General features: G+C 51.1%; 1 long non-coding RNA gene across 1 annotated transcript; it reads left to right on the top strand.

The window, feature by feature from the left end:
* The first annotated feature begins 2,098 nt into the window (after window positions 1-2,098).
* On the top strand, window positions 2,099-9,093 carry LOC124250127 (uncharacterized). The gene is made up of 4 exons (XR_006891544.1): window positions 2,099-2,181; window positions 3,092-3,267; window positions 4,811-4,950; window positions 6,229-9,093. It is a non-coding gene; the product is annotated as an uncharacterized LOC124250127 (long non-coding RNA).
* The last annotated feature ends 2,532 nt before the right edge of the window (window positions 9,094-11,625 follow it).

Below are 11,625 nucleotides of genomic sequence, written 5' to 3' on the forward strand. Positions count from 1 at the left end.
GAGTGTCTATACACATCACCTGGCCCTCACTTTACGGGCGAAAAAGACCGAGGTTCTGGATGGGTGACGAGCTGCAGCTCGACAGCAGAGGCCAGGCCACCCGAGTGCCAGTGTTTCCCACACCCTGCTCTGCTACACCTCCGGGGCCACATCCTGGGGGTGAGGAAGGACTTTCAACAGGGGTTAGACATTCTCACAGAACCCCCGGCTGCTCTGCCACGGTGTGGAGCCAGAACTCAACGTGGGAAGTGCCTGTGCCATTCCCCTAAGAATCCCAGGGCTCGGCTGGGTTCATGAGACTGGCACCCCAAGAAATGGGAGAAGTAAAAGCTAGCTTCTGGACCAGCTGCTGTCTAGTGAGAGATGAACCACCAACTTCATGGCTTTGCAAAAAGAAAAGTGCCCGGGTTTACAAGTCAAATGTAAGAGTCCAGGTCCTCTGTTCTGTCTTGTGAACTTGGGCAATCCCTGAAAACCCCCAGGAGCCTCAGCATCAACGTTGGAAAATCGGGGATCATGCTAATGCCAATGTCAATATCCTTAATAACACCGACTCTGGTACCAACACTGACGTTAGCAATATCCGCCATGCCTCTCCCAGAGGGCTGCTTGGAGATCAAATGCAATGCCAGGAGTGAAAGCTGTTTGTAGCTGATTAAGTACTGTACAAATCAGAGTATTATTTTTAACACTAGAAAGCTTGGGGAAAGCTGTCATGGCCTGGGACCATATTCCTTTGTAGGATTATTTCTAACCAGCAATTGCTTCTTGACTTAGACTTTTTGGAGGTAGGGAGAAGGATTTGATGGAAGTCAAAGTTCTTTTTAAAATCAATTGTAAATTTGCTAATATCTCCTTTTAACCATAATGGGCAAAGGGACTTTCTAGAAAGCAAACTCTCTCAGTCACGGAAGGTGTCCGTGGGATCACTCACCCTGTGGCCTGTCTCCAGTGACTTTTCTGACGTGAGAAAGTTCCCCCTCCACCTGGGGCCACTTCCTCTTTCCTCCTCAGCCCCTCCCAAGGTGTACTTAAGTGGACCCCACAGACTGAGACTGCAAGCCCCGGGGAAATGAGCTCACCGGCTGTATGCGAGCAGATGTGGGGAAGTCTGTGTGGTCTCTCACAACAGCTGTTCAGAATTCTTTTCCCCTGAAAGTTTCCATTCTGTATATGGGGAGGTGGGCAGGGGGAGGACAAGCCGGCAGGCGAGGGAGGAACGCCGGCTCTCCATCCCGCTTGGAGCTGTTTGGTTTCTTTGAGGTCTCAATGTTTCAGAGACACTGTGCATGCTGGAAGATGTCACAAATGTGTTTGTTTTGTTCCAGATGTGTGACACCAGGATCTCCAACTCGGATTACACATACCGTGTTGCCATGCCAACACACACGTGCACACACACACGTGTGCATACACGCTAAGATCCCAAACTGTGCTCAGCTCTGGGGAAAGAACAGGGAGCCTAAGAGAAATAACTTTTTCTCTCAAAGGAATTTCCCCTTGTGATGTCAAGTAACATATTCCTGAACCACTCAGAGGCCTGGTAACTGTCACACTGCCCAGAACCCAGAGGAAGGAGCGCTCCCTCTGGACTGGGCTGGTCAGAAGAGGCTACAGCGAAGGTAGACTTGAGCTGGCTGGGAAGCATGAGGTAACCCGGGCAGGAAGGCGAGGGCTGAGAGCGCTGATGGGAGTGGAGGGTGCGCAGGAGTGTAGACGTGGGACGAGCCGCTCTCTCTTCCCCACACGCATCCCACATCTGTCCAGAAGTCGACTCAAATATCCTGGAGCTGGGAAGGCCAATGAGAGCCAGCTGGTCTATCCCCATCTCCAAATGAGATCATGACCAAATCATCCTTCCTCATTTGTTTTATTTTGTTTTTCTTTTTTTTTTTTTTTTGAGGAAGATCAGCCGTGAGTTAACATCTGCTGCCAATCCTCCTCTTTTTGCTGAGGAAGACTGGCCCTTAGCTAACGTCCGTACCCATCTTCCTCTACTTTCTATGTGGGACGCCTATCACAGCATGGCTTGCCAAGTGGTGCCATGTCCGTACCCGGGATCTGAACCAGCGAACCCTGGGCCACTGAAGCGGAACGTGCAAACTTAACTGCTGTGCCACTGGGCCGGCCCAATCGTTTCTCATTTGTAAAGCTTACCTAAGAAATATTCCAGAATCTCTGGTAAGTTGTTCTGGAACTTTCTGACCATAATTGTCAACAAAGTTTTCCTCATATTTGCTTTCAATCCCTCTGGCAGCCTGGTGTTGACACCCTGAAAGCAAGTCTTAAGCTCGTGGACCCCTGGCCCCAAGAGGTGCTCCAGGCTGAACAGGCCTCACTCCACAGACATGCTGAACGCCTGCGGCATGCCAGGCTACCTCTCAGTCCAGGCGTTCAGAGGGAAATGAGGATTTTCTTGCCTTCAAGTTGCTCAGAGTGTAGTAAGCAATCAAAGCATAATGCCAGAAAGTCTATTCTAAAATACAGGAAAAAGAGTTCCCTAGACAGTTAATGACTCTGCTGGAGGTTGGGAGACGAAAAGGAAGACTTCACGGAGGAGGTACCGGTTGTGCTGGGCTTCAAAAGACGAAGGGGGTTTGCCAGGGAGACAAGGGAGGAGCTGCCTTCCAGGCACAGGGATCACCAGGGTGAATGCATGAGGGATGGACAAGCTTCCTGTCCCATTTCCTCCAAGATCTGACTCTCATAAAGCCCACTTAGCATACGCTAAGAGAATAATAAATGAGTGAATGACCGTATTAATAGCGTAGCACTCCACAGAATTACCTAGGGGATTTGAAAACCTCACAGGTACCAGTGCCCATAAGGTCTTTTATTAACTAATTGGCGCCCAAGACAGCGTGACTGAGGCTGATGATGCACGCGAAAGGTCCCAGCAGAGCGCCCAGCTTGCTCAGGGCACCGATCCTTCCCACATTCACAGACCGCCCTGAGAGAAGACTCCAAAGTGGGGTCGTGAAGGCTTTAGCTGCCTCTACGAAAGCTGGAGTAACACCCGAGAAGGGGGCTGGGGCTGATGGAGTGAAAGGGAGTCGTGTCGTCTACTGAGTGGCCCTTGGTCTGTTCTCAGGTGTTTCTGTTACATCATCTAAGTCCATTTTCCCGTCCTCGTTGGGCTGGAAGAGCAATATAATACGACCACAGAACCTGCAACGGCAGTGGTAACGATGGGAAGTTACCGTGAACCAGGCTCTGTTCTGAGCACTTCATATTTATTAATGCACTTAATCCTCACGATGCTATGAGGTAAGTGCAATTACCAGCCGCCTTTCATAGACAAGGAAACTGGAGAGGCAAGTCAAGCAACTTGCCCAGGGTCCCATAGCTAAGGCTTCTCAGAGTTGAGCCCAGGAGGAGCGGTCCCAAAGCCTGGGATCTTGATCACGACCCTCAGGGTCTTCTCCTGGTGATACAGGGCAAACCAGAACCCTTTCCCTACCCCTTGGGTGCCTGAGTTTGGAATAATAAGAAGCCCTGTTGTCATTATCATAACCGCCTTTCCAAGGTCCTTTCCTCCCCTCCTGTCTTCACTTTTTCCTAATCCCAGGATAGTTTGGGGATGCGGCTGGCAGAGGGAAAAGGGACGTCTGAGCTGGGATGGGTAGGATCCTATGTTGTTTGATGATTCGAAGGGGTTCTGGGCATCTCCATCTTCGATCTAATCTTTTTCTTTTAGTGGGAGGATTGCAAGCTCCCCTTTGACCTTTCGCTTCACATCTCCAAAACTCTAGAAGAAAAGTATCTCATCAGGGAGGTGGGAAACTGAGGCACCAGGACACAGCTCCATCCACCACCCACAGGACCCTGAGAACATCAAGCAAGACAGGAAAGGGACTCCAACTACATTGTCAGCCCAACCGCACAGCTCATGTCACTCTTCCAGGACCAAACTAGAAAGGATGGCAGCCAGGTGGTACACAGGCCTCTGCTCCCCTCCCCACACCGGGACAGACTGCACACTCCCTCAGGCCACTCTGTCCCTGCGTGTGGATGCTGCCTCAGGAGACTCCTCAGTCCACTGCTTCAGGGAGTCACCATCTCCCGCTCTGATTTGACCCAGGACTTAAAACCCCTTTGACATCCCTGGACCCGCTGTTAGCTGTGTGAAGGGCCCAGAGGGCCTTGAGTTCCCTCCTACATCTAGAACCAGTGTGCAGTCTCCAAGAGGAGCTGGACAGCTTCTCACTGCACGGCTGTTGGGCTGACTCATATTTCTTCCCTCTTTTATGGGACCCGGGCAGAAGGAGCAAAAATCTGAGCAGTGGCCTTACATTGAGTTAAATAAACAAACATTTATCATGTGCCAGTTCCTATTAAAAATAAGATCTAACTATCTCCAATTCTGCAGCTTAGGATTGTGTGGGGTGTATTTAGACTACAAGGTGAATGGCACCCCAGAAGGTTGAACAGTGTGCAACCTGTACAACTGTCCCCTAAGGCCCTCATTACCCCTCCTTCAGGTAGCTCATAGTCTAGTTGGCGAAATGATATCTAAACAACCATAATTCAGTTTTATCTGCACTATCACAGAGGCACAGCCATAGAGTACAGGGAAGGAGGAAGCCAGTACCTCTCTACTTAAGAGCTGGGGAAGTCGTCACAGTACAAGTGCCCTTAAAGCTAAGCATTGAATGCTGAATAGGAGTTCCCCAAGCACAGCGGGAAAGAAAGGGCTTTCTGGACAGAGGGGCCAGAATGTGGAAAGGCGTGAGCACACGGTGAATGGTTCATCATGTGTGTGGAGAGGCGGGGGGTGTGGGGCTGGTGGGAGCTGGCTCTCTGTTCTCAGATCTCACGGCTGATGCCTGGGTGCCCCTCCAGAGGATGCTCCTGTCCGGGACGCTTGCTCGGGGCTGTCTGGGAAGGAGAGGTCCTCAGAGTCAAGCATGTCCAACACAGAGAGGAGATGGAGAGACCTGCTGTTTTAAGGTGAGATCCCCAGGCCTCCGTCCCACAGTACAACAGTGTGTAGGAGCGAGGGCAACAGTTCCCAGCCTGTTTGCACGGGCCAGGGAGGGAGGCTTTCTGGGAGTGAGGTGAGAGCAAGGCTGTTCCCAGAGGCTCCAGTCTCTGTTTGTGCAGACACCATGGAATCTTTTCAAGCCAGGACCGTGTGGCATCCGCTCTTTCCCTCCAGGAAAATTCATGGTGCGGTGAGGAACCGGCCAGCTTGCTCTGCCAGAGAAGGGGGCAGGCATTCTGGAGCTCCCTGCCCCTCGTGGTGGTCCATCCACTCGCGAGACTGTAGAGGCTCAAATGCCTTCCAGCTCCGTCTCAGCTGACAGTCGGGACAGCCCCCAGGCGAGAGGGTTTTCAGGGACGAGCTCATCCTCAAGAAAAATGCTCCAACAACGAATCAGTCTCCGCCGGGCCCGGGCCACAGAGGGAAGCATCCAGCTTCTCTGGCGAGGGTGCTCCTTCCTCCTGCAGCCGTGGGGAAAGGTGCAGAAAGTACCAGTAACCTCAAGCCACAGGGCAGTGGCCAGCTGACCATCTAGGCCAGCACAGTGGCGCCAAAACTAGATTGGGGTACATGTCACCGTTCCAAAAGTTTCAATTACTGTCCTTGCCTGGGAGTAGGGTCTCAAGTCCTCACGTGGCTTATTTGGATCCATCGCCACCTCTCCCCGTCTTCCTGCAGTTCGTCTGCCGCACCGTTGGCCTGTTCTCACTCCCCAGCCCGCCCACCACCTGCCCGCCCAGTACTGCTAAGCCAGGACCCCTCTCCACGTGACTGTGCTGTGCTGTCTGTGCCTTATTTCAGTCTAAAATAAAATTTAATTTATGAAATAAAATTATGGATGGTTGTGTATCTTCCATTGGATTTCAAACTTCTCAAGGGCAGGACCTAATCTCCCCCAGCGTCTTGTGTGAGTGCCTCCCACAAGTCCCAGTGTTGGAAGGAAGAAGGAAGAGAGGGAGGGAGGGAGGGAAGGAAGAGAGCTGGACAGAAGGAAGGAAGGAAGGAGGAATTCCTATATATTTTTTGAAGACTACTCTATTTAATGAGGTGATTTCTTAGTCTCGAAGGCAGACCTTACAAATGCTACCCTCTTATGTGGATATAAGAAGTTCTATCTGAAAGAGAAACCCTATAAGCCAGATGCTTTCACAAAGATATCCACGTGTGATGTGGCATTACGTATTTGAATCCATGAAGAATGTTAGATACTTTTAATCAAATGTGTCCTTATTTTTTTTCAACAGATTTCTCAAGCACCCATGCTGTGTCAGGCACTACACCGAAAAGGGACTCAGACGTGGCAGCAGATGTGGGCTCTGTCCTCAGGAAACTCTGAATCTACAGGAAAAGAGAAGACATGAGCCAGATCATCAAATACAAGGGCAAAACCCTCGCCTGCGGGGAGAGCTGGAGAGGAGGAGTCACCCCCATTTGCGGAGCCACCGGAGGTCTGGGAGGGATGGTAAACCTGTTTGTTTCTTGCCCAAGAATGCTGGCCGTGGACACTAGAGAGGGCCATCTCAGACCCGGTCCCCACGATAGTGTCTGTAAATTGGCTTAGGGACGAAAACAAAGGACGGACGACAGCATCAATCAGGAGCTCACAGGGCAGGAGGTGTCGGCTCAAGTATTTAAGGGTTCTCTGCAAGGGACAGGGACGCAGGAATGTGGGGTGTGGGAGACCGCAAAACCAAGAAATCAGTTCAGCATCTCGTCAGCACTTCTCTCTCTTCTTAGCGTGTTACAACTCCTCCTGAATTGATGTCCCCAACTGCTGTCTCTCCCTGGCCTTTTCTATCCTCTGCAGCATCAGGAGGCCAAATTCCCCAGATAATGCTTAGCTCACGTTACTCCTCTTCTTACAGACTTTCAATAGTTCCATTGAAAACAAAGTCAAAGTTCAATGGGCATCCTAAGTCATTTCAGCTGCATTGGTTTCAACAAGCCCTTCAAGGGATTCTGAGGCCAGCGAAGCTTTGTGAATTATTCCCATACGGCTTGTCTCTTCCCCCGAGATCCCTCCCTGACACATCCTTCTCTAACCCGCCCGCGTAGCCCCTCAGCTCAGAGGCTAGCACACAGCAGGTGTTCCAAAACTCACGGAAAGGTGACATGTATCTTCTGAGCAAAAGCTGCTTGTCAAGAGGAGTGCCGGGTGCGGTGGGGAACGGAACAGAATTAGATGTGTCGCCGTGCATTTGTTTAGTCTATTGGAGACAAAATTAACACATGCAGCGAGTGAGAATAACGAAGTGCTAGTCGGCAGGGTACAGCTCCTAAAAGCAACATGAGCACAGCGAAGGGGCAGAGGCCTGGTGGTTTAATTGCAGGTCCTTGTCCGGCTGGAGTGTTCCCTCACAGTGCCTGTTTATTCTCTATCCGTCCAGGAGTAAGCGGCCAGCGAACCGGGGGGAAAAGGAGGAGGACCACGGGAACAATCCCATTACTACTTATAGTAACAATAGCTGACGTTTCTGCGCTGCCACTATGTTGTCACGCACTATTCTCAGCATTTTATATATTTACTCATTGAACCCTCAGAACAACCCAAAGATAGGTATCAAGGAGAGGTTGAAGTTGGGGAAATGGATTTGGAAGTCGTTGCAATGTGCCAGGTAACCCAATGGATGATGCTATTAACCGACTTTACAGAGGTGGAAACTGAGGCACAGAGAAGTTAAGCAAGATTCTACTGATTTGAAGCGCCAGGTTTGAACCCATCTGTGCACTAAGGGGGCTGAGAAGGGAGAGTGCGGAATGGGATTTTAGACCAAACAGGGAAACTCTTGGTGTCTCCAGCAATATCCTCGACCCTAGAACATTCTCTTCATTTCTTCCTTTTCTTCATCACATAAGCTATGGAACAACTAAGTCCTGTAGCTTTTTTTCCAGCTAGATTTTAAAAACAGACGCACAGAGAGTTACAGTTCAGTGTGATCCCACGGGGCCCCTGCTTTGGGGACTCGCAGTAACTAAGTTTTATGCCATCTCCGACTTACTGTGTGACCTTGGGGCCAGCCACTTGCCCTCTCTGTGTCTCAGTCCCCCGCGGTGGGATCATAATATCTACCGCCAAGCAGTGCTCGGAGCATGAATGAATTATTATCCTGGACGCCCTCTGAGCTTCTGGGACAAAGGTGCTATGTTAATACACAGTATCGCTCTTCTTCTTCTTCTCATTAGTATTATTCAAACCCAGATGGCATTATTATTGTTGTTGATTGACAGCCCCGCATAGCCCCATTCACGGGTGTCAGAGAGCCAGGCGGCAGTTAACACAAGCAAAAACCATGTTTCAAACAAAGCCCAAGGAACACTCCAATAGTGTGTGCCATGGGCTGCTATTAAAGCCGGGGCAGCTGCGGTGGCAACACGGAGGGACAGGGCAAGGCAACGCCCGGAGCACAAAGAGGGGAGAGCGGGTCTTGACACTGATCATATAATCGTGCTGGGCTTTTATAGACACTGGGAGGCCTCAAACAGAATAACTGCTTGAACTTGATCCACGGTTTACAGGCAGCGGCTGTAAAGGTCTTTGTTGCTGTTGCTGCCATGTTAATGACCCAGCTTGGGGCGCCGCCGGCCGCTCCTTCCAAAGAAAACAGATCCGAGTGAGTCACTCAATGTCCAGCAATGAGTTTTCCATTATAGAAAAATAAGTATAAATCTTTCCCAGTTGGGCGGCCATACTGCGACGTCGGAGGCTGGCAAAGGGGTCAAGGTAGCTAGACGCTTTGACCCCCTGAACCAGCAGGCAGAGAAAGAGGTGCCTTCTCTTCGTTAATCGCAAAATAAACAGATAAAAATAAGCCGTGGTGTTCCGGCTCTGTGGACAGTGTTTGCAGCAAACGAGAGAGGATGAGAGGCAGCTGGGGAGGAGAATGGAGGCCCTTGATGTGGGTCTCTATTACCTCTTCCACTCTGCCCAGGCTGATAAAACTCCGTGAGTAATTGACCCTCCACAAGCAGGCGCATTAATCTTCGGCTGCAGGGCAGCCTTGAAACATCAGAGAAGGCCAGTTAAAGTGGTATCTTGGGCAGATACAATTTAGTGCCTTGGAGGTTTTAAAAAATAATTGTCCATAAATATTCTGATTGTCTTAAGAGAACCTGGGAGCCTTTGGTGGCGGTAGGAAGCTGACAAGTGGAGTCAGCACGCCCACGCTGGGGGATTTGGACAAATGGATGAATAACGTGAGCTCCTAGGACACAGAAAAAAGGATGAATTGGGGTCGTTGGGGTGAGGAGGGGTGAGCATGTGGAATAAAGTAGAGTGGACGTGGAGGAAGAAAGTGGGGACGCTGGAACAAGCGAGAAGCCTGGGGAAGCTCATCCCTGTGGTGGGGTGACAGTCTGGGGGTGCAGTGAAGGGAGCGACCGAGACAGGGTTAGGATCAAGGGAACGGAGTTGGTCATGGGGAAGCCCTGGAGGGGGAGGCAAAGGATTCCCGAGTGGTGCTGGGTGTAGTATCTGGGAACCACCCCCCCCCCCAATCTCCCTTCACAGCAGCAGAAAGAACCCAGTGTGCTGCTGGGATGTGGCACCTTCTCTCCCTGGAAATAGGAGTCACCACTCTCAGCAAAAATAAATGTTTCTGGGGCCGGCTCCGTGGCTGAGTGGTTAAGTTCGCGCGTGCCGCGGCTGCCCAGGGTTCGGATCCTGGGCGGAGACATGGCACCGCTTGTCAGGCCACGTTGAGGCGGCGTCCCACATCCCACAAGTAGAAGGACCTGCAACTAAGATATACAACTATGTACAGGGGGGGTTTGGGGAGATAAAAGCAGAAAAAAAAAAAAAAAAGATTGGCAAAGTTGTTAGCCCAGGTGCCAATCTTTAAAAAATAAATAAATGTTTCTTTTACCCACTTTGTTTTCGTCTCTGTCTTTTCTCACACCCGTCTTTCTCACACCCGTCTGCCTCACCAAACCTCTTTCCTTCACCGGATCACTCCGCACTGACTCTTCTCTGCCACCGCCTGAGCATTCATCCATCCCTTTATTCACTCAGTCGACATGGTGGAGCTCCTGCTGTCTACCTTCCAGAAAACCTGTAGGGCACTCTGGATGCTAATGTGGGGTGGTCTCTGTCCTAAAGTAGTTCTCCTCCTACCTTCGGGGACAACTAGCGCTGACACAAGTACCGATACGGAAGTAAGCACAGTGTGCGTCGGTCAGCTTCCCGGGGCCTGGGGGCGGGGAGGGGGCTGGTAAGAGATTGTGATGCGTGTAGGCGGGAGGTGGTAACAGAGGGAAGGATTCTCGAGAAGACAGTGGTTGAGCTGAAATATGAAAACCAAATGGGAGTCAGATGGAGAAGAAAAGGATCTGACAGAAAGAGGAAATACCATGTTCAAAGGCGCGTAAGTTGGACTGATGATGGAGGAAGGACAGTGGGAGCCAGGGCAAAAGCCAGACAGGTGAGGAAGCCAGGCAAGCTCTGGGAAGGACACGCTGCCTAAGAGGCTGGAGAGGAGGAGGTGAGCGATGGGGCTGAGCGGCAGATGGGCCAGATCACAGAAGACTTGATACGCACCGTGGGGCGTTCAGACTTGCTCCTGAAGGCACAGAGATTCACCAAAGAGCTCGAAGAGCAGGGTGGGTCGGGGACTAGATTAGACTAGAGAGAGGTCACTCAGGTTGTGAGAGGAATGATTGGTGGGCTAGGATGTGGGCTGTGGGGTGGAGGGGTCAGCTGGTTAGGAGGCTGTTGTCGTCTCCAGGGCGAGAGACAACCTGGCCTGAGCTAAGCTAGAAGGGGGCAAAGAAGACAAACCGTCTAAAGAGGTGGAATCATCGGAAGAGGAAGGCACGGGAAGAGCAAGGCGAGGGAGCCTCCCAGAATTCTAGCAAGTCCAATGAACTCCCCCGTCTAACGCATCTCTTCCACAGCTCTTTTCCTTGAAGTGTACTTCAGACTCCTCTCCTTCAAGCTCCCTCTCCTTGCGTGTCTGCCTTGGTTCAAGTACCAGTCTCCCCACCACATCTTCCTCTCACATACGTGCATCACCATGGTTCCTAACAACGTTTCCTCTCTAGTCTCCTAAAAGTCCTTCTCCAGATCTCATTTTCACCCTCTGATTCTCTCCTTTTTCCAATTCCATGCCTTTCCCAGCCCGACACCACCGTGGGAGCTGGGGCCTCTTTCCCGTTGCAGGAATGACCTGCCCTGCAGCCTCTTGCCTCAGGCCTGCTTGGGAGAGAAAGTGAAGGATTCTTCTGGGATGCAGGACCTTCGGCTGGGGAGCAGAGAAACCCAGAGAGCCGAGATCAACGGCAGATTTAAGGCAGACACAAAATCAAATTGGTTTTATTTCTTCCCTGAAATAGTCCAGTGAGAATAGATTTAATGTGGTCCCTGGAGATTTCCACATTCTACAGTCCTAAATTTGGGATTTTTTTTAGCATGGTAGAGAAACTAATTCTGAGAACCTAATCCTAAGCGGGCAGGGAAAGCTGCTCGAGAATTCCCCCTACTCCTTCCCGGCCACTGCATCCTCCCCGGGGAGCGGGAGCACAGATTCCTGCTTCCAGATACTTCAAGAAGGACAAATGCAGACTGCAGGGGAGATGAGGAGCCGGCTGCACATTAACGAGCCCAGAGGAGGCTATTGATCATCTGCTGGACGCTCTGCCTGGTGACT

This window comes from Equus quagga, chromosome 1 (genome assembly GCF_021613505.1).
Source record: "Equus quagga isolate Etosha38 chromosome 1, UCLA_HA_Equagga_1.0, whole genome shotgun sequence".
In the NCBI taxonomy this organism is placed as follows: Eukaryota; Metazoa; Chordata; class Mammalia; order Perissodactyla; family Equidae; genus Equus; species Equus quagga.